The sequence below is a fragment of the Condylura cristata genome, unplaced genomic scaffold (genome assembly GCF_000260355.1).
Source record: "Condylura cristata isolate star-nosed mole 26May11 unplaced genomic scaffold, ConCri1.0 scaffold00012, whole genome shotgun sequence".
NCBI classification, from domain to species: Eukaryota; Metazoa; Chordata; class Mammalia; order Eulipotyphla; family Talpidae; genus Condylura; species Condylura cristata.
In genome coordinates this window covers 11,083,961-11,106,440 of record NW_004567113.1, presented here as the reverse complement: position 1 = coordinate 11,106,440, position 22,480 = coordinate 11,083,961, and the positions used below count along the sequence as shown (strand labels likewise).

The 22,480-nt window shown below is 33.7% G+C and overlaps 1 protein-coding gene across 3 annotated transcripts in view; it reads left to right on the top strand.

Annotated features, from left to right (window-relative positions):
• Nucleotides 1–22,480, top strand: part of ARHGAP24 (Rho GTPase activating protein 24) — a 644,333-nt gene that overhangs the window by 291,922 nt on the left and 329,931 nt on the right. The gene's annotated exons all lie outside the window — the stretch shown is intronic.

The window sequence follows — 22,480 nt, the reverse complement described above, 5'->3', positions numbered from 1 at the left end:
TTGTAGACAAAACATCTTTCTTTCATCAGAAGTAAGTTGGAGGCACAGATTTGAAGGAAAACTGTAAATGCAGCTTTCAGTATTAACTTCTGACTGGTTTTCAGCCTCAATTCTCTGGGGTTTCTCCACATTAGCTTGCATAAAATACGGATGTGGTGTTAAACAGAACAGTATTTGCCCATGGGAACAGCTTCTGTGTCTCTTTGTGGTTCCTTTGAGATCTTTTCTTTGTTTATTTACTAACCAACCACAAACCTCTAGGTGGAAGTAAGTAAGGAAAAATGGCCATCTTCCCCTGCAGCTGCAGTCAGAATTATCAGTTGAGATTATTGTGTACTAATTATGAAAGTAGATGCTGCTGAGCCATCAGCTCTGTGTTTTCCGTTCACCTATCCCTATGGGATTTAAAAATAAGAGAAGAAACATTTTAGATTGGTTTACATTAACATCCTTAACAGTATGTCCTTAAGGCTATTTCCCTTGGGTCAAAGTTCAAGAATTTAATTTGGAATCTGAATCAGGTCTCTGCTTTAGTATTTTGAATGCCTCAAACATGATTTTTTACAAAGATCTCTTTTGTCTAACTGAATTATGTAAAAGTAACAACAAAAGTATTTACTATAAAACGAAAAGTTTTGTAAATTACTCCAATTTTTTAAGCACCTAGTAGAGTTTATCTTCAGACTAAGAAATATATGTGTGTGTGTATATACATGTGAGTGTGTATATTATCTTTATATATTCTATAGTATATATTAGTATATAGTATATATATTCATGTAACATAGGATTATCCAAATTTATGAATGAAGAAACTAAAGTTTAGTGCAATACAGATTGCTGCCTAAAGTTAAACATGGTGGTGCCATAGTTTGTCTCTAAGTCAGTCTGAATTCATATGGCATTAATGAAAGAACATATAAATTGGTCTTAGTTGTAAATTGAACCTAAGACTAGCTCATATTGAGATCTGACAGCTATATTACAGTTCCATACTTTTTATTACATTTGCATAGAAAATAGTGGAGACTGAGGGGGTAATAATTACAGATGAAGATATTATGGTTTAAGAGATATAAAACAAAATGACCACAGTCATGTAGATATCAGATACAAAGCAGATATCCGTTTCTTATCATACTATATGGAAGAATTTATTTTTAGATATATCTTCCACTTAAACTGCATGCCCAGGACTTTTAGATAGTTATTGTAAAGGTTTTAAAAATGATTGAAACTTGGTTAATGATAATATCTGCTTGACCATCTTTCATTATCTATCATAAGAAATGACTAGTAAGTGATAGATATTGTAACATGGAGAAAGCAGCTGAATAATAGATAAGTTATGAATATTATATTTGTTCTAAAATTAAGGTGTATATAGAGTTTGTAGAATAAATCCAATGACAAATTCCAAGTGCCTTTCTAAAAACATAGTTTCACCTCTGTTGTGAAGTATTTCATTGCTTATAGAATAGCTAAATTTCAAGGTTGGTTATACAAGTGAATGCCTGGTATATCCTGGATCTAGAGTTTGACATTAGAAAGTGTCAATATTTAGAGCCAATTTAAGTCTCTTGATAAAAATGACTAAAACCCAAGTAAGCATCAACCTAATTAATCTAATCTAGACTTTAATCCACAACAGATATTGATCTAATAGTGTGGGAAAGGTTTTTCTCTGGACATGAGGAAATTTACACTATATTAGATCAAAATGAATTTTCTTAACTTAGAAAACAAAGTGATTTTAAGTTAATTATACCCTAAGGACTGTCCTCTAGATGTGATACAATAGATTACTCATTTAAAAGTAAGCTGTAATTTTATATATTTAATGAAACTCATGAGTTAATAACATCTAGAAATCTCTAGGCAATTTCTGCTCTCTGTTAAAATATATGAGCCAGAAGAAACCAAAATCTTTATTAAGTGTTTAAAATAATACTAGCAACCTTGAAACTTGGATTTCATCCTCAGATCTAAGACTGACTTCTAATATGTAAGTCTCTTGATATATGAAAATATCTAAGATGGTGTTATGTATACTCATACATTTTTAGGAACTCCTATCTCTGTCCTAGAAATGATTATATCAAACAATGAAATTAGCATAAAATAGTATTTTATTTTACTACTGCTTGAAGAATTTTTTATTACACACTTCTAAATAGCAATCTAGATATGACCTTTATTTCACAGGGATAAAAACATGCTTTGGAACCAGCCTGTTTTATGAATGTTGCCTCAGCCACTTATTAATTATGACTCGTAGGTGTTATGATAGTAAGATGTCTGGTTAGTAAGCGATTGAAGCTTAATTTACTAAATTTGCATGTACAATGGGATAACAGTAGTACTAGCTTTATAACATTGTTAAAATAATGTAATTTTAATAAGTAATAAATCTTAGAAAGAAGTGTCATATAGTAGCATAAAATTAATTTTAGATTTTTTTTGCAGTAATAGTATGACAAAAAGAAGGTATATATCTTAAGATATCTATACTATTCAATTGCATTTGTTTACTATTTTTATGGTAGCTCATAGTATGACTTACTGGCTTCTGGACTTTTTCATAGATTTCCATGTTGGGGGTGTGGTTCCTGTGTTTAGTTTTGTTTTTAGTTTATTTATGGCAGTAACATTGCTTTCACATTCTTCGATTACATCTTCTATTCGGTGTACATTTACAGATTTCTGATGTACCTACATATATTATGGTAGATTTTAGGAAATATAATGCTGATATAACAAATGTCTAAATAAATAGCTCTCCCAATTAACTATTTAACAAGAAATAACTCATTTCCTCCACTGATGAAAGTCCAAAGCCATTCTGGGTAAGTGGGAGAGGAAGATGTCTGTTTCAGCGGTTTGGAAATCTAGGTTGCCTGACATTTTGCAATTTTAACTTGTGGCCTCCCAATTTGTCATGGGGTTATTTCCTTCCTATACATCTGAAATGGGGTTGCAAAATGGAGTATTGCATAGAGATTTAGATGAAACAGGTATGACAGTGGCTATAATTTCTGTTTATATTTCATTAGCTAGAGCTAAGTCCCATGACCACAAGTAACTGCACAGGAGCCTGAGGATGTACCCTAATTTTATCCTGGGTGCAGAGGAAGGCATGAGCATCAAAAAAGAGATAGTAGTCTCTGCCAAAGGTGACTAGATACCACTAAACATCCAGGAGGGTGGTTTTTTGTTCATTGTAATATTTTAATAAGGATACTCTGAGAACAGTTGGAAGCCATGATACCTATCAGAACATCAAGGTCCAGGAAATATTTTTCAGAATAATATATGTTTAACCTCAACATTGAAGGAGGATACAGCTTTATTACAAGCTGTTCGGATGAAACATATTCAGTCCAATTCCTTTGGTAGGTTGGTTGGTATATTGAAATTTGTGAATTATTTGAGCACATAAGAACGAAGATTATAAGTGATATGAGATGAACTTGAAAAAGTAAGCACAGACTTGTATGCGAAGAGTCCAGTAAGCATATTTAAGGATTGAAGGTTTTATCTTGAGGATTTGAATTTCTTCCGCTTTTATGTTCTTACTTTAAATGATTTGTTGGATTTAGAGCTAAACAGTTAAAGTAGGTCTTATTCTACATTTTACTAATTGTGAAGGAATCCAGAATTGTCACCTACCAAAAGAATTCTCCTCTGAGAATTCAGTTCAGCAGCTCTGTCTGTTGTTTCTATAGTGAACTGTTTTGCATTATGACAAATTTTCTGAAAATGTGATTGAAAAGCAACTTTGCTACAGATGAACAATGGACTTTTGACCAACTGTTATTATGGGGATGTCAATCACACCGTCTTTGACTGTAGGAGGGAGAACTGGATAATCTGTTGCTACTGGAAGGGGCATGTATGATAAGAGTCATACCAGATATCTTGGACAAAGATAGAAATTGATGGAGTTGGCATTATGGCCACATGTGTCACAGTATGTGGAATTTTATCTTCATATTGACTTTGTCCTAAATGGGTATTTCCCTGGGAAGAAGTTGAGCAAAGGAGTTTTGTCAACAGGTTCTAAAGTCAGACTGCCTAGCTCACTTATTCAGGCCTTGTGTAAGTAACTTGTTCCTTACTTGGATAAGTTATTTCTCTCTAAAATGTAAGTGATGCTAATACTTATTTATTTCACAAATAGTGTTATCACGCATGAAATGATGTTTTTAGACTACTTACACAGTAACTGGCCACGTATTAAGTGCTCAATAAATATTAATTGTTGTTACCATATCTTCATCATCGTCATGTTTGACATTTTTGACCTTCAGCATATCCTGACACAGAATTTTGGAACTCAGAATAGAAAACATATACTTTACAAGTTAAATTAGCAAAGAAAATATAGTTATCAGCCCATATAAGTATTGCTGACTTTAAACAGAAGGTAACTTGTTTTCATTTGAGACCTGTACTGTCAAAACTCTGAACTCATATGGAAAGATTCTCAAAATAACAATGCTCACTTTGTAAGTATGTCTTTTTTCCTTTGTTTAAAGCACTCTTTGAGCTCCTTTAGAGCTTATCAAAATAATTATGATGACAGAGAAGGAGTCTTGGAGGATTCTCTTTGTGAAACTGGACCACCCCAGAGAGAGTCAGCCTTAGTTTTGTGTCACGCACAACACCTACTCCTTACTGGAGAGACAAAAATGGAGTTGAATCCCTTGCATTCTATTTCTAACATTTATTAATACTGATGAAGCTTTCATACTTGAGATACAATTCAATATGTGGTACCAGGTAACTCATATCTAGTCTAGCTCATTAGCATAAACTATTATTCCATCTAGTGTAGAAGAGAATTTAGAGGGAAGTGAATGGGTGAGAATGCAATTTGAATACTTACAGTTTTAACATTTGAGTAATATATTTTGTTTTTAATTACTTTTTTGTGGTAAAATTGGTTAAGAGTGACATATTTTAAAAGGCTACTATTTCTTCACCTGATATAGGAAATAATGTACAATCATTTACTTTTTAATCTGCTTAGGGTTTTTTTGAGCGTATGCTTTTCCTGTCTTTTCATCTTTAGCTTCATTTTTCATTTTTCCAGCTGATACCTATTTTTCTACTACTATTACCTTATTTTCACCCATTCAGTGACTATATCAATGGTGAACTACATGAAGTATAACTTATAAAGACTTGATCACTGTTGATGTACGCAGCAGAAATTTCAGATGCATTTCTTTCTTTCTTTTTGAATGCTGACTTCTCCCCTTAGACATAAGGTTTTCAAGGTTCACCCATGTTGTCATATATATTCAAACTTCATTTCTTTATATGATCAAATAGTATTCCATTGTATTGATACACCAGATTTTAGTTATCTGTCCTTCAGTTGATGGACATTTGGATTGTTTCTACCTTTGGACTCTTATGAATAATGCTGCCATGAACTCATTTATGGTTATTTGTGAGTGTATCTTTTCATCTCTTTAGATTATATACTTAAGAATATAAAAGATGGATCACATATTAACTCATAACCTTTTGAAGAACTATGCCTCCTACTTTCAGTTTTTAACTTTGAATGGAACTTAAAATTCAGGCCTTGGGCTTGGTTTCAATCTCATGTCTATCCCCATTGCATCTCAGCTCTTGGTAGCCTTCAACAAGGGAGGAAGTACCGAATGCACTGTTTCCTCTTTTCTCTTCAGCACTGGGGATGGAAATGTTTGTGTGTGCATATGTGTGTAAGGGCTATGAACTGAATGACATTTCCTCTCTTTGAGGTCTTTGTGGTTTCTTATACAGAGTGGTAGAGGGGAAGGGAAGAGCAAAGACATATACATCTCTACTAAAAGTCTTTCTCTATAAATTGACTAGGAGTCCCTGTTGGTTACTCCTGTATCTCTGCCTAGTTCGTGGCTGCTGATAACTATTTGACTGTTCACTATGGTGGCTATGGGGTGATATCTTGTCCTCATTTTTCACTCTTCACTTCTAACAATAGGAAAAACAATGAAAATAGATATTGTAATTAGATACTACAATATTATCTGAAAATGTATCATCTTACACTAATATATCTTGCTTTCCTTTCAGAAAGTGATGAATGTTAACAATACAGCTTTTTGCTGCCTGAAGAAGTTAGCTTGTAACCCTTGCCTAGTTAAACTTGAACTCCCTGTAATTCCATACATGACTGACAGACATGGTATTTTTGACCCCCCCACTCGGCTACAGAATTTTCTATATCTGCAATCTCCCTGGTTCTTTTGTCCAATGCTCAAAAATTAATAGTAGACAGTTTAAATACATGACAAATTGTGGAGAGCTGGTAGCCACCATAGTTAGGAGCGATTCTCTTGGAGTTCTTTCTCTCTTGAGGGTGTTATGGGTTTACCAGCTGACTTCCTTTACTAGTTAGGAAGGACAAGCCAGTTAGTCACCCTGGCCTCATGGGAGTGTTCACTTAGATTGAACTCATTTAACGCTTAGAAATGCCAGCACTTGACACCTCTTTGTGGTTTTAGACTCCAAAAATCAACCTGGGGCAGTAGCATAATCCCTACTCAAAACAATGATACAAAAATTGATGTAGTACCTTACATTTTTTTCAATTACAACTTGTAGATTAAATATACATACTTTCTTCTCTCATTTAATTGACATTAACAATCTCTCAATTAGCAATTCTAGAGATTGTTAAAATTCTCTATGGTTGTGATTTGCTATTTTAGTCAAATTATAGCAACATTCTGTTCCATTCCATTTACCATACACACAAATAATGCTTTTAATATCTTAGAATATTTAAATATATATCATAAAAGCACTGCATTTTAACATAATGATTTTCTTTCTGAATTTTTTGTGTCATAGTCTCACAAGAATTTAACAGAATCAATTGAATTTATTAGCAGAATCCTGAGCTCCTGTTTGTGAACCTGGATTCCTACTTTATTATGTATTTTAAGGAATGGGATCACAAATGCTTAATAACATGTTACCCTTCACTAAAGTGTTTTTTAAAATTAGTTCAGATAAATAAATGCAAGTATACATTGTTTACCTGACTGCCAATCTTGAGAAATTTTAAGATGCATCAGTAGAGTCAGAGTCGAATCTGTAAATATAAGCCCCCTGCTCTAGATGTATCTTGCCCTACTCTAGTCCTGAATTGTCTTGCCACATGCACTGATTAAATAAGACAGCATACTTTAACCGTATTCTTAGCAGCCATTACTTTCTCAAGAGAAGGTAGGATATATTAGTGTAAGGTGATTCATTTCCAGGTGATATTATAGTGTCTAATTCTTAGTCTATTTTCAATGTTTTTCCTATTTTTAGAATGCCCAAAATCAATGCAAAATTTTCTCTAGATTTAAAGGCTACTTCCTATATCCTGTCAAGTTTTGTTTTTCATTGACATGTATTGGTACGCATGGCGGAGTAAAGGGCTCTGTTGGGCTAAGGGCTTTGTTCTTCCAATAAGAAATGTTGTCATCTTCTACTAGTTTCTCTTTATACTTCCTCTGTTAAATAAAGAAAAAAAAACTGATAGTTCCAGAGTTGTTTTGCAATCCCAGGTTTCTAGAAGTTTTGTTTAACTTCCTGATCTCTAAAAGGTAAGTTCCCATGGTTCTTCCAGTGAGCTAAAACCTTGAATTATTTCCCAAATCATTACACTTACCTCTAAAATATGTGTTGTAATATCCACAGACATTTTGAAAATGGAGCACTTCACAGAATTCTAAAAGAGGGGGAAAATGAGCAGTAATCCCATTTTTACACAATGATTCTAAGATTCATTTTGAACATTTAAGCAAAAATCTATTGTGAAGTCAGTTTTTATAGTGATCATCAGAGAATTATATAATTGCTTATCAAAAATTACTCAGTGTTTTCAAAACTCAGCATTTTAAAAGTCTTTGAAATAGAAGAGTTGACTAGAGGTCTTACACATGCATGCAGTGTAACATTCAGTAGGCTGTTGTTTACTGCTTGAAATTCTGTCAGTGAATTCATTTGTCAAAGAAGAGACTGTGTCAGTCTTTGTGTCACTGTTCAAAACACTTACAATGAGTCAATTTAAATATTGGATATTACTTTTTCAATTCTTATAACCCATCTTCATGTTACTAGGAAAAAAAAAACATAGATCTCAAGCAGTAATATGAGTTGAAAGTTTCAATACATTTTAGCTAAGCTATTTTAAATCACATTAATTTTTTTTTGTGGAAATAATTCCTAGAAACAATATTTTTTCTCTTTCCAAATTTATAGGGTCCTGATAAGTTACTTCATTAGAAATTGCATTTTTGTTTCTGACTTGTTCTTTCCTCTTACATTCAAGTTTGGGAAACAGAAGCTGCGTGAACCTTTCCTGAGACTTCCACTGTGTGGGATGCACATACTTTATATATTTCTAACATTCTGTTCAGATGCGTGTCCAAAAATAGCATATTTTTCTCTTGTAAAATATATTAGCAATTTACTGAATGAGTTCTCAAAAATTAATACAGTAATAAGCTTTCTTTTAGGTGTCACTTAGTCATTCCTCAATTTAAAATTTGTACTAGAGTGGCCATTACTACTTCTAGCCAGAAATATTTAAGATACACATTGAGAGGTAATCCCTCACTCTACTGTGGCTTTCCAGAAGCTGAAAGGGAGCGAGCTTTATTATGAATAGCTCTGTGTTATGTTCTCTGCTCAGTACTCTACTTACTTTTATTATCTCATTAATTCTCACAACAACACTATAGCCTGCTTGTTTTATACTGACCTAACCCCTATGGAGAACAGTATATTAAAAATAGATCTGCCATATATTCCAGAAATTCTACCCCCAGGTATCTAAGCAAGGACTGCAAAAACAAATTTTAAGGAGTATATGTACTTCTATGATATTGTAGTGCTATCAGAATAGTCAAGGTATAGAAATAACAAACTCCCAGCAACACAAGAACAGATTAAGATGTGGTACAGTTACACAATGGAACATTACTTAGATATAAAAAACATGAACTTTTTTTACTTGCAACCACATGGTCATGGTTAGGCCTGGAGAGGATTATGCTAAACAAAATAAGTCAGAAAGAGAACTCAGATGTCAGATGATTTCACCCACAGGTGGAATGTAAAGAAACAAAGCAAAGCAATAGAACTAAACCAATACCAACTCTAGAACTCTGCCACATTAAATCTAGCAAAGTGGATAGCAAAATGGAGAGGTCCAACAGACGATGGTGCTTTGGTGTTTTGGTGGTAGATGTGGTATGGTTTTATACACACACACGTATTTATTTATATATATATATCAGAAGAGGTATGATCTTTGCCTTCAAATCATATACGGTGTTGAGATGAATAAATGAATGTTAACTCACTGAAAAATAATATAATTAAAAATCATTATGGAGTACACATTTTTTTAAGTCAATGACTGTACTTTTACATTTAAATAATTTTAAATCAGTAACAGAGCATTCAGTTAAAACTAAATAATTACTATATTTCTAATGTTACAAAATTTTACACTTACATTTTATTATCAATTCCATGTTCTAACAAACATGTGAAGAAGTGTAAAGGAAGTGTATGCTGAAGTATGTGTGCCTGGAATAGTTAACTGCACTTTCTGATTAAGTTTCTGGTTTAATGTTAAACAGATTAAAAATGGAGAAGCATGAAGTCTTCTCACTTTTCTAATGGTCATCCGATGATGTTTCTTACAGATAAATGCCCTATGATGTGCAGCTTGCAGAGGAGGGCCATTGTGTAAGAGGAATTATGTTAGATCTCAGTGACCGGGCATGTGTTGGATAGATATTTCTCAACCACCGCCTTTTAGTTAGAGGAAAGCTTCTTTGGGTATTATGTTTGATAACAAATGGTACTCTCATCTAGATGAATCCAGAGACTAGAATTTTAGTCCTGCCAACTGAAACTGAAAAATAAATGACTGGAGATTTATTCTCATATTTAAAAAAAAGTGGAAGAGTGCCATTGGGGAGCACCTAATATTTATTCTTGGTTGTAATTTTGATAATTTTTGAAGTGTTCTTTTTATAACAATCCATGAATTCATTTAATATGGTTATGCAAAAAATAAAGAAGAAAAACAGGACTGAACTTTGTAGCATTGGTTAAGTATGACTAGGGAGATGAGTTTTTAGTTTAGGGATATGAGTTTTTAGTTTTAACATTTAACAAATTCCATTTATTCCATGATCAAAATAATGCCCAACTTGGGAATATATCTCACAACTAAATAGGCAGTGAGTCTGGTTCCTGTTAACACCTTCTACACCTCTGATTTAATATACTAGCCAGAGGTGTTTAAACCTTTAATCTCCAAATCAAGCTATGCCTGTAAATTTGTTTCATTTTTGCTGATCCCTTATTTGGTTTCCTATTTTCCACCTGTAAGTAAAACCATACAATATTTTTCTTTTTTTCCTTCTGGCTTATTTCTCTGAGCATAATCCCTTCTAGCTCCATCTATGTTACTGTGAATGTCTTGAGTTTATCTTTTTTGATTGCTGGATAGTGTTCCATTGTGTGTATATACTTCATCTTTATCCAGTCATCTATTTGTGGGCATTTGGGTTGCCTTCATATCTTACCTATCGTAAATTGTGTTGCAGTCAACATAGGGGTGCAGGTATCCTTTTGAATTATTATTATTATTATTATTTGTCTCCTTTTGGTAGATCCCTGTGAGTTGAATGCTTGCTCATATGGTAGCTCCATTTTTAGTAGTTTGAAGAACCTCCATATATAGTGTTGTTGGGCCACTTTATACTCCCAATGGCACTGTAGATTTCCTTTATCTCAACATTCTTGCCAACATTTGTTGTTTCCTTTTTAAAAATGTGTGCCATTTTCACTGGTGCAAGGTGCTATCTCATTATAGTTTTGATTTGCATTTCCTTTATTATAAGTGTTATTGAACATTTTTTTCATATACCTGTTGTATGCCACATTTTTGTACCAATTACTATAATGTGCATTTTAATGTCACTTTAAATGACATACTTTTTTAAAAAATATTATTTATGCATACAGAACTGGGGTACAGGCCGGAAGTGGAGGGGCAGTGAGAGGATTCACCAGAGACAGAATAGGGAGCAGAACAGGCTGACTGACGAAATATACTGCTGAGGGTGGGTCAGGAGATGTCTGCGGCACCATGTGTGTCACCTTCGGGGCAGGGATAGAACTCATATGAAGTAGTGTTAGCTTCTTAGTGCTGTGCTTTAACCCACTGAGCCACCTGGGAGGGCCCTAAATGACATACTTTTTAAGAAAAGAAGGAGAATTCCCTCACAGCAATACTTAATTTGTGATTTAAGACATATGAATTGGTAGAACAAAAATTCTAATGTTTAGGAAATGACTATTTAATGTGATATTTTAATTTGTGTGAAATGAGATTTTTCCATCTTTTTCTCCCTTCTTCTTTTCCCTCCTTCCCTTCTTTTCTATCCTTTTTTCAAAATGAAACTAAGCACTCATTAAATAGTGATGCTTTGCATTTTTCCCTTCAGAATAACATACTTTACAGTAGACACAATTTTTCTACTTGAAACTCCCTAGACTTTTATCAGTTAGTAGTATACTATAAAATAAACCTAAAAATATGTTAAATTTTAACTCAGATACTCTAACGTTTTTCAATACATTGCCACAAGTCTTTGAAATGTATGTGGGAAACAGTTAACTGCATAGTCAAATAAAAATTAAAATAGTTGGTTCCAGTTTTTACATTTATAAGATGAATATATTTTAAAAAATAGTTTTTTAAAATACCCTTTCAAGGCAACACCACTAACATGTGGGATTTCACTTTTTTACTAACTTGCTACCATTGTTGAGCAATAGGAATTGCACTTCTAATTCCCTTCTGTTTTCTCTTTTTATCAAACACACATTTTTTTTTTAACATTCTGTTTGGAATTAGTGAGTGAATCTGGGAAACCAGAACGGCTAAGTGTTATAATAGGATGCTCAATTTTAGTGTCACTCTGCTCCTGTGTTATAATTACTTATAAGACATGTCACAGGTCTTCAGTGTATATTTTGCAGATTGAGGAAGATTTGCTTTTTATAAATGTAAGTTCCTTAAGAATTATCCCTACAATATTCACTTGCAGTTTGGTATTTCTTTATTGGAAGAGAGGAGAATAGGGTTTGCAGTTAGAGCCTTGAAAATTTTCCATATATTGGAATTTAACTATGTCTAAAGATAGTTATAAGCATTAAATGAGACATCTGGAAAATTCTCATCAACTATTGTTAATAGTTTTGTCATACACATAGCCAGCCATGACTGCCAAGAACACCACAATGATCTTATGTTATTAATAATTTTATTAATTATGTGTATCATAGCAGAAGCAAAAGCAAGGTTGGAAATCTCGGGACTACCATAATCTAATGCTAAATTTCTCAGATGATCTTTCAGTATGGCTCCACTCTTCCTTTCCCAAGGCAGACTTTTCTGTTCCATCCTACCCCTCCTCTCCCAGCTTGGTAAATATCTTTGAAATCATCTTAATATAGCATTCCAGGAATCACCAAATGTTGGTCAGATGTAGCATGAGACATGATACATATCTCTATTCAACCTATATTCAAAAGTCACTGGATTGACCCTCTCAACACTATATATGGAAATGAATTTAATTTTTTAAAAAGATTTATTTATTTATGCATATAGAACTGGGGGACAGGCCAGAGGTGCAGGGGGTGGTGAGAGGATTCACCAGAGACAGAGTGGGGAGCAGAACAGACAGAATAACAAAGTACACTGCTGAGAGGAAGAGTGGGTGGGTCAGGAGAGGTCTGCCGCGCCATGTGGGTCACCTCCAGGGCGGGGATTGAACTCATACTGAAGTGGCTCTAGCTTCTTAGTGCTGTGGTTTAACACACTGCACCACAATTTTTTAATAAGTATTTTTTAACTCAATCCTTATTAAAATAATTCTTATTTCTTCTGAAGTAAAAATATCAAGAGTTCAGCAATAGTGGCTCATTCTCTAAGATATCTGGAAAACCAGTTTCTTGTAACCTGCAAAAGATATAATGTGTAACCTATATTATTTTGCCAATATATACATGAATGTCCCTAAATTAAAAATCAAAACAAAATTAAATTGCTGTTTAAAATTTAACTTACTTGACTACAAAAAAAGGGGACTGGATAAATTAAAATTGTATTGCTTAATTCACTTTTATGAAAGATAATCATGTGATCTATCAAATATAGAAAGAGAATTTAAGTAGAATAGATTCACCCCCCAAAATTCCAATCTTACATATTTTTCTGTTTGCCATGTCTTTGTCCTGCTTTTACTCTCTTCCTTTCACCTGTAGAATAAGAAAATGTTCCCAAGTAGCTGGCACATATTAAATTGAAGACACAAACAAATGAATAACCTCTTTTTCAAGTTGACAGAATATATAAGGCAGTGGGAAGCTCCTTTCTATTTAGAAACCCACTACAAATGAATAGCTCTTGGCAGACGATGCATAGTTTAATTTGTGCCCATTTATGTTGGACCTAGAAAATATATGAAATAGTGTACATTTTGTGTATAGCACTTGTAAACAAATCAGGTGTTGTTTTTCCTTATTTGGCAGACATGGACAAAATACCAAAGTTCTCCTAAATTATCAGCCTTAACCTGGATTGAGATTTATGGTTTAGTTCTCAGTGAATTTCAATATGTAGCATTTACTTGTAAGTCCAAATCACTGTACTAAATTAGAAAACTGGAACCTTCTTTTCCTCTGTGGCTTATATTAAAAGACTTGGGAATCATTAAGAAAGTTACTATTTAATAATTGGGTTGAGGAGAGAGGAGGCAGTGAAAACAAGACTTAGGTTTTTAGAGAGATTGAGATAATTGAAAAATAAACATTCCAAAGATGGTTGTAGCATATGAATAATATAAATATATAAAGTATATTCCCCTCTTGAGGGATCTGTAGCCTAATGCTATGTAAAATCATCACAGTATATCAGTTGCAAAATGTTAAGGTGGACCTGTCGTGATCTGAAAAATAGCATAAAAGATGCTTTGGTCTGAATTGCCACTTAAGAACTGATTCTGTCTCACCTCTTACTCCTTTCTAATACCAGTTCCAAGCATACGTGTAGCTACTCCCATCAGAGAACTGGTTATATTTTCTTTTTAGTTAAAAAGGGACACCATTTTCTAGGGTTCTGGGAAAATGGTGGACTGAGAAATACCAGAAATGTCTTTTCTCTTTCGATAACAATTGTACTGGCAAAATCTGTCTAATGTAACGATTTTGAATGGAGCGTCTATGAAAGCATGAAACTCCAAGGGGATGCTGGGACAGTAAATTGAAGTTAATGTTGGCCAGTTTCAGCATTTAAAGGGTAGTAGCTACCCATCTCCAGCTATAGTCACGCAACATGCATTTTTGCATATGTTCCTGTAACATCTTACACACAACTTGGAGGAGTCAGAAATGGCCAAAAAAAAAAAAAAAAAAAAAAAGTCCCTGTCATCTAAATATATGGGATCTGCATTCTCATTTCTGATTTTTGGTTTTGGTTATAGACAAAAGGCAGACAATCATTGTATTTCACTTACAGCCATTGCTGTAAGACTCTCCCATTCCAACTGTAGTCAGTTCAAGGGAATTTCAAGGGGCTGTACCCTTTTGTCACTCCCTCATCTTCATTTTTCTCTTTTCCTCCTCTTGGGATACCATCAGTAGGACTAAGATATTAAAACCCAACAGCATATATGGAGAATGTATGTTTATGTGGAAGAGACCATATATGGAGAAGATATGTTTATATGCCCAAGGAATCACAAAAAAAGAGCTCATCTTAAATTTACACTTAAATATATTGTAGGTTACAAATACAACCTACAATTATTTAAAAAAAAAAAAAAAACAATCAATATGGCCCTCCCTGGTGGCACAATGGGTTAAAGCACAGCACTGTGAAGCTAGCTGCAGTCACTGCAGCACAAATTTGATCCTCACCCAGGTGACCCACATGGCACAGCAGACCTCTCCTGTCTCATCCATGGCTCCTCTCAGCAGTGTACTTTGTCCATTTGGCTGTTCTTCTCCCCACTCTGTCTCCGGTGAATCCTCTCACTGCCCCTGAACCTCTGGCCTGTATCCCACTTTTGTATGCAAAAATAAATAAATCTTTTTAAAAAGACAGAAACAATAAACTAAAGCAAGAACAAGACCAGAAATTCCTTGCCTTTAACAAAAAGTAATAAGGCCTATATAAAGAAATAGGAAAGTATGGCCCATTTAAAAATAATAAAAAAAAAATGAACAGAAATTCACTGAAAATTTTATGAGGGTAGATTTACAAGGACAGCATTGTAAAGCAACTGACTTACCCAAAAGAACAGGGAGAAATTGCAAACCGTATATCTGATAAAGAGTTATATTCAGAATATATACAGGGATGTTAATTATATCTCAATAAAACAGTAGGAAAACACAAAAAATAAAGATGATAAAAGAATTAAATAAATTATTGGAGAAAGTCAAGAAAAAAATCTGCAAAAGATAGAAATACCAATAATTTATGTAAGATGTACAAAGAAGAAAATAATTGGAAATGTAAATTAAAATAACTGAAATGAAAAATTCACTATAGGGGTTCAAAGGCTGATTTGAACAGAAAAAAGAATGAGTGAAACTGAAGATAATGCCATATATGTTGTCAAATCTGAGGAGTCCAAAGTAAAAAGTTTTTTTTTTCAAAGATATGTGGGAAGCTCCTGAATAGAGAAAACTATACTTAGTAGGAGTTATGGAAGGGGTTTTCAGAGAGTATATTTGAAGATATATGCGACTGAAATCTTCCCAAATTTGATGATTAAAGACATGAATATCACATCCAGGATCAACAAATGAAGATGCCAAGACACATTATCATCACTATATAAAGACAAAAAGAAAGAATCTTGAAATCAGTAAAAATGACCCAGCACAAACATGGAAATGTCAATAAAACTATCAAACGATCTGTCATCAGAATTTTTGTAGATAAGAAGGAAGTGGAAATATGTATTCAAAGCATGTAAAAAAAAACTAAATGACAAGAATTATCAAACAATAATTTTATACCATGCAAAATTTTCCTTCCAGTAGTGAGAGAGGAGTTAAGACATTCCCACCTAGACAAAAGTCGAGCTTGTTTATTATGAATAGACCTGCCTTGCAAGAAATGTTTAACAGAGTTAAATGAAATGAATTTATATCAGACAGTAACTCAAAAATATATTTTAAAATATCTCAGAAAATAAGACTAATAGGCCTGAAATTGCTCTCTGGTATCAAGACATTGGCAATTCAATAAAGATACAGCAATACAGAGATATTTTACAGAATGTCCAAATTTAATATATTTACTATATTTCATCACATTTTTAACTTTCCATCAATATTCATGCACATATGCCTTTATAATTATATAATTGGAATTTTCCTCATTTAGCTGTCACCAGATACCTATCTTCACATAGTCACCTCCTCCTTGTTCATTTTCTACCACTTGGAAGTATAATGTTGACTTTTTAAACACAGTATTTCTTGACACTTTTCTCTTCCTTCTCATCTTATTCCTAGGGAATAATGTCCTATGTTAACAATTTAGTTCATATTTTTCAATATTCATATAATTGTATGAAGCTTATACATATATAAATATTTGTAGTTGCCATTATTTTACAAACATAGGAAGGTACATCCTTTTTTTTTTTTTTAAGATTTATTTGTGCATACAGAACTGGGGTACAGGCCAGAGGCTTAGGGGAGGCGAGAGGCTTCATCAGAGACAGAGTGGGGAGCAGAACAGGCAGATCGACGAAGTACATTGCTGAGGGGAGCAGCGGGCGGGCCAGGAGGGGTCTGCCGCGCCATGTGGTCACCTCCTGGGCAGGTGGGAATCGAACTTATGCGGAAATGGCTTTAGCTTCTTAGTGTTGTGCTTTAACCCGCTGCGCCACCAGGGAGGGCCGGAAGGTACATCCTTTTATAAATACTGCATCATGTCGGTCCTACTTGCTTTCATTCTGTTTTTGTCACTTAATAATACCTAGTATAAACAATGCCAAGTGAACTAATTATAACTATTATACTCTCTGATTCATTGTTTCTCTTGGTTTTAAATTTACTAACTCAGTCATACTCATGTATTTCAGAAACTAATATCATTTACATACCAATCTAGTATCATCATTAGTGACTCCATAAAATGTTTTGTTATAGACAAGGTGGGATATGACAAATACCTGGAAATGCATTTTACTTTTATTTGAAGAAAACTGTAATATATGTTTGTGAATTCAGGGTTACCTTAAGGATTTTAATTCTTATATGTCTTGCACATAAGTGGAATGGAACATAGAACACCAACACTGAAGGACAAACATCATTTAGAGATAGGTCCTGCTACAAAAGATTAGCAATCAAGATCCTGAGTCCCATACTATAACTATTTAAGAACAACTGAATGAGCATTTTTCAATTTTTGCTTTATGTTCCATAGAAAAGGTGTTTCAGTGAGAGCTGCACAAGAGCTGGATGAAGTAAGAGTAGAAAGATGGAGTCTTTTAGGAATTTAAGGAGTTAGTTCTTTTCTGGTTTAGCTGGAGATTGTTTTACTTTTATTATGACAGCATTCAACATATGTATGTTACTTTCATGAATAAGTTGGATATTACAAAGCATGCTTAAGAAATATTCTTTTACTCAATCTTAAGATACAGGATTTTTTAAAATATGAGGTTTCATATGGTGTTTTAAGATGATGCTGTGGTTATGAAGAAAGCAGTTAAAATTATATATGCATTTTCTTCCTACAATTTTGCTTGCTTTTCAATTTGTAGACAGCTTTTCTAAAATAGAAAATGGCAATTCCAATGTGCTAAAATCCTGAATATTCTTAAATACAAATGGAATGGAATTTATATATGAAATATATTAGCATAAGATCAAACATTTGTTCTAAATAAAAACAAAAGGTAGTGGTATGTAATTTGACAGAAATTTTTACTATAAATAGGAGAATGGATTCCATTTTCAAGTTATTACCACTTTCAAATTTTTTAGCTTTTGACAATTCTTTAGGTATAATATTTTAAGTACAGCTGTCTTTTGTAATAAATTTCTTCAAAAAATATAAAACCATAATTTATATGTAAAAAATGGTCAAATTAATGGAGGAATGACAAGCAGATTCATGCAATATACTTAATCTGTCGCTGAAAAATAACATTTTTAAAATTAAAGATTTTACTTTTATTATGACAACATTCAACATATGTGTTACTTTAATGAATAAATTGCATATTAGAAATTATGCTTCAGAAATATTCTTTCACTCAATCTTAAGATACAGGATTTTTTTTTTTAATATGATGGTGTAATCAGAACAACAAATTCCTCTTTTGAAAAAGATTTAGTTATTTATGCATACAGACTGGGAAACAGGCCAAAAGTGCAGGAGCAGTGTGAAGATTCACCAGAGGCAGAGTGGGGAGCAGAACAGGCAGATGGATGAAGTACATTGCTAAAGGAAGCAGCAGGCAGGTCAGGAGAGGTCTGCCATGCCATGTGGTTCACCTCTCTAGCCAGGGATTGAACTTGCCCTGAAGCAGCTGTCACAAGCTTAACTCATTCCACCACCAGAGAGGGCCCTTTCAGGGAGGAAGTAGACAGAATCTCCTTTCCATCAAATGTCACCCACATATTACCACCATGTCTGAAAGTCCATAACTGAATGCTTACTTTTATGGTAGTTAGGAGTTCTCTGTAAATATAGCTACTAGAGTATGAACTTTATGATATATATTGCAAACTTTATTAATAGATCCAATTGTCAAGCACATAGTTAACACTTAGTTTGTACTGGTTGGGAATAAAATGAGTTTAGAAATGAAAGTGAAATTGCTTAACAAAACCAAACCCTTATCCTTATTGATGGATAGCGGTGTGACTCCTAGAGCCATCCATATTAAGGGTTGTTAAAAGTGGGAGGGGGAAGGAGTGAAGTATAAAGGAATATACATCTCAGGTTTGTTTTTAATTATTCATACATAGTTCACATCATTGTTTATTTTTGTACAATGTTTAGTTTCTTTTCTCAGAGGAGTGTGAGGAGAGGAATGAAAACAGGGGAGAAATGTGTTCTTACACAAAGTTAAGGTGGTACCAGCACAAAGGTGATGGTGCACCCCAATTGTGTAAAGATTTGGCACGCCCCAGTTTTGTCTAGGCTTTTGCTTTTTATCCTTAGTCATATGGCTACCACAAAAATCAGACATGAATCTTTGAAAATATAAAGTACTTACTCATTTTGGCCAGTAACTATAGCTTTCTTTGTGTAGACACTAATGTATGGGAAGCATGAAATATGGTTTATTAAAAGTATTATATATGTAAAAAGTTGGACTTTTATGATAGTTACTATCATAAATGTCTTGATAATTTACATAAAGAATGTTTTTCACCATATTAAGAAATATAGCTTTATAAATGAAGTATAACTCTCAGAACATTCTTTCAGAACATTGAGCCTATAGTAAAATGTAACATGAAATTAAACAAAACTTCCCAAGTACAATATAAATTATATATCTAGAAGCTTGTTAACTCTAATTATGATAGACAGTGGTATTGTTGACAACTGAGATGCTATGCAGGAGATTGTCAAATATAACTTTCATGCTTAATTTTAATTTGGAGAAAAATATTAAACTACCCTAAGGAATGGGTATGTTAAAGTTTGGTAAATCACAAAAAATACATTCATTTTGCAGTCACATTGCCAAGCATAAAAGTAGGATCTACATGACTTCTCAAAAGATGAATTTGACATAAATTTCATATTTCTATTTTAGAAAATCATTTATTTCCATTTAAAGTGAGGTAACGTTTTAGCTGTGTTTCTATTAGTACAAAGATATAAGATATGGAGATATTAAAATTATATAAATTTATTAGGCACAAATATGGAGTTATTCTATAGTTATATATCATTTTCATTATTTGTTGCATTTGATATAAAAGAAATTGGGTGGCTGATTTTCATTCTCCCATTCTTCCCTCCATCTTTTCGTTAAAAAAACCTGAAGTCTCAGAGGGTGAAATCCTATTCCAAATCACTTGGGATGGGGGATGAGAGGAGAGTTTAATATGCTAGCTGAACTATAAGTTGGCAGTTGGTGTTTCTTAGTAGCTCATTCTTATACTAATATATGGTGATGATTCCTTGAACTTGTTGGCATTTGAATTGTTTTTTTGAAAAGAATATGATGAATGAGGTTAATCAAAAGGCTGAACAATTCCATTTGGTTATATGTAATTGATTTATAAAAACTTGGAAATCCTAGTTTGAAGGATTTTTACTAATAATTTGTTTCTTTTCCCAAGGGAAATAAATAATTGCAAACTGAAAAATCTTTCTAATCAAGGGCCAAAGGAATTTAATTCAGGCCATTAATATAGGCCACTTAGGTAATGTAATTTTTTTTTAAAGATTTATTTATTTGTGCATACAGAACTGGGGTACAGGCTGAAGTGCAGGGGTGGTGAGAAGATTCACCAGAGACAGAGTGGGGAGCAGAATGGGCAGATTGTCAAAATACACTGCTGAGGGGACCAGTGGGCGGGTCAGGAGAGGTCTGCTGCACCATGTGGTCACCTCCGGGGCAGACGGGAATCAAAGTGACTTTAGCTTCTTAGTGCTGTGCTTTAACTCGCTGCACCACCCAGGAGGGCCTGGTAGTAACGTAATTTTTTTAAAGGAATGTTTATAAAGAGTAAAATAAGGAGATGGAATTAATCCTATCAATATATATTACATATACCTCAATATATTATAAATATTATCATTTAAGCTTGTAGTAAATATAAAAATCACTGATATAATTTGCACTTTTGCACTGTCTTCATTTCAAATATTCAATGGTAGTAGAAATAAAGACTTCTCTATTGGACAACATAGGTCTGACGAGCTACCATTTCCCTAGCCACAGAAAGAGGAATTAAAAGAAAGTGCTATCTTGGGCGCTTGCTTCTGGCAATGGGTTAGGACGCAGCACTACAAACCAGCTCAGTGGCTTTAGTGAGAGTTCGATCCCTATCTCTACTGCGAGTTCCATCCCTGACCACTAAAGTGACCCACATGACATTGCAGACCTCTCCTGTCTCACCCGTCCCCTGCTCCCCTCAGCAGTGTACTCCGTTGATCTGCCTGTTCTGTTCCCCATTCTGTTTCTGATGAATCCTCTCACAGCGCCTGCACCTCTGGCCTGTACCCCAGTTCTGTATGCATAAATAAATAAACCTTAAAAAAAAAGTGCTATCTTACTTTGGCAAGATGGTTAGGTGTGAGTGTTGGGGTAGGATATTAAAACATACGAAAGCAAACATTTAATTTCACAAATGACGACTTTGGGAGCCCAGACCTATAGACGTGATAGAACTGGAAATAACTCATATCCTCTTGAACTTTCTGTGTCTTCCTCACTGTGTATCTTCTCTGAGAAAATAAGGAAGTGACACCAGAAAATCCTCTTTTACATAAAGATCCTTAGCTTTGTGAAATGTCTGTGATTTTTAACCAGAAAGCTTCTACTGGGCTTGTTCATCAACATTTATCACATAATGGAAGGGATGTGTTAATCACATTTTGATAACATTGATGTAATAACGTAACTTATGATTTTACTGGAACATGTTCTTCTAAGAGATACGTGTGAATTGCTATTAAATTGATGTATGAATTTTAGTTTTGTATTATATGCGTCATAATGCCTACATATAAAATTCAAGTACAAGTGAAAATGTGCTATTCACATTTGCATCTTATAGTATGATCTAATAACTAAATAATTGTATTGTAGGTGTTTTGCAAGTGATGGTCTACAATGGTAACTAGGTTTGTTTATTGTTGTTGTTTTTATTGCAGTGAATTTCCTCAAAATAGCAAAAATAAACGTATCACATTACCCATAGGGGCTGGCAGTCTACATTCCCACCAGATCTGTACAAGTACAAGGGTTCCTTTTCCCCCCATACTCTAGACATTTATTATTTCGGAATATAAGCATTCTCACAGGAGTAAGAGATTTTGTGGTTTGATTTGCATTTCCCTGATAAGTGATATTGAAAATTTTTCTAGTGGCTATTGGCTATTTGTTGCATGTTATCTTCAGAGAATTCTTTATATAGGTCTCCTCGCCTTTTCTTGCTTGGGTTATTTGTTTTCATTTTAGAATTGTATGTTTGTTTGTTTTTTTTATACACCTTGGATATTAGGCCCATGTTGGGTGTATGTTATTGAAATATATTCTTCCATTTAGTTGGGCATATTTTTACTTTAATAGTAATTTCTGGCCCTCCCTGGTGGCGCACAGCACTAAGAAGCTTAAACCACTTCTGCATGAGTTCGAGCCCTGCCTGCCCC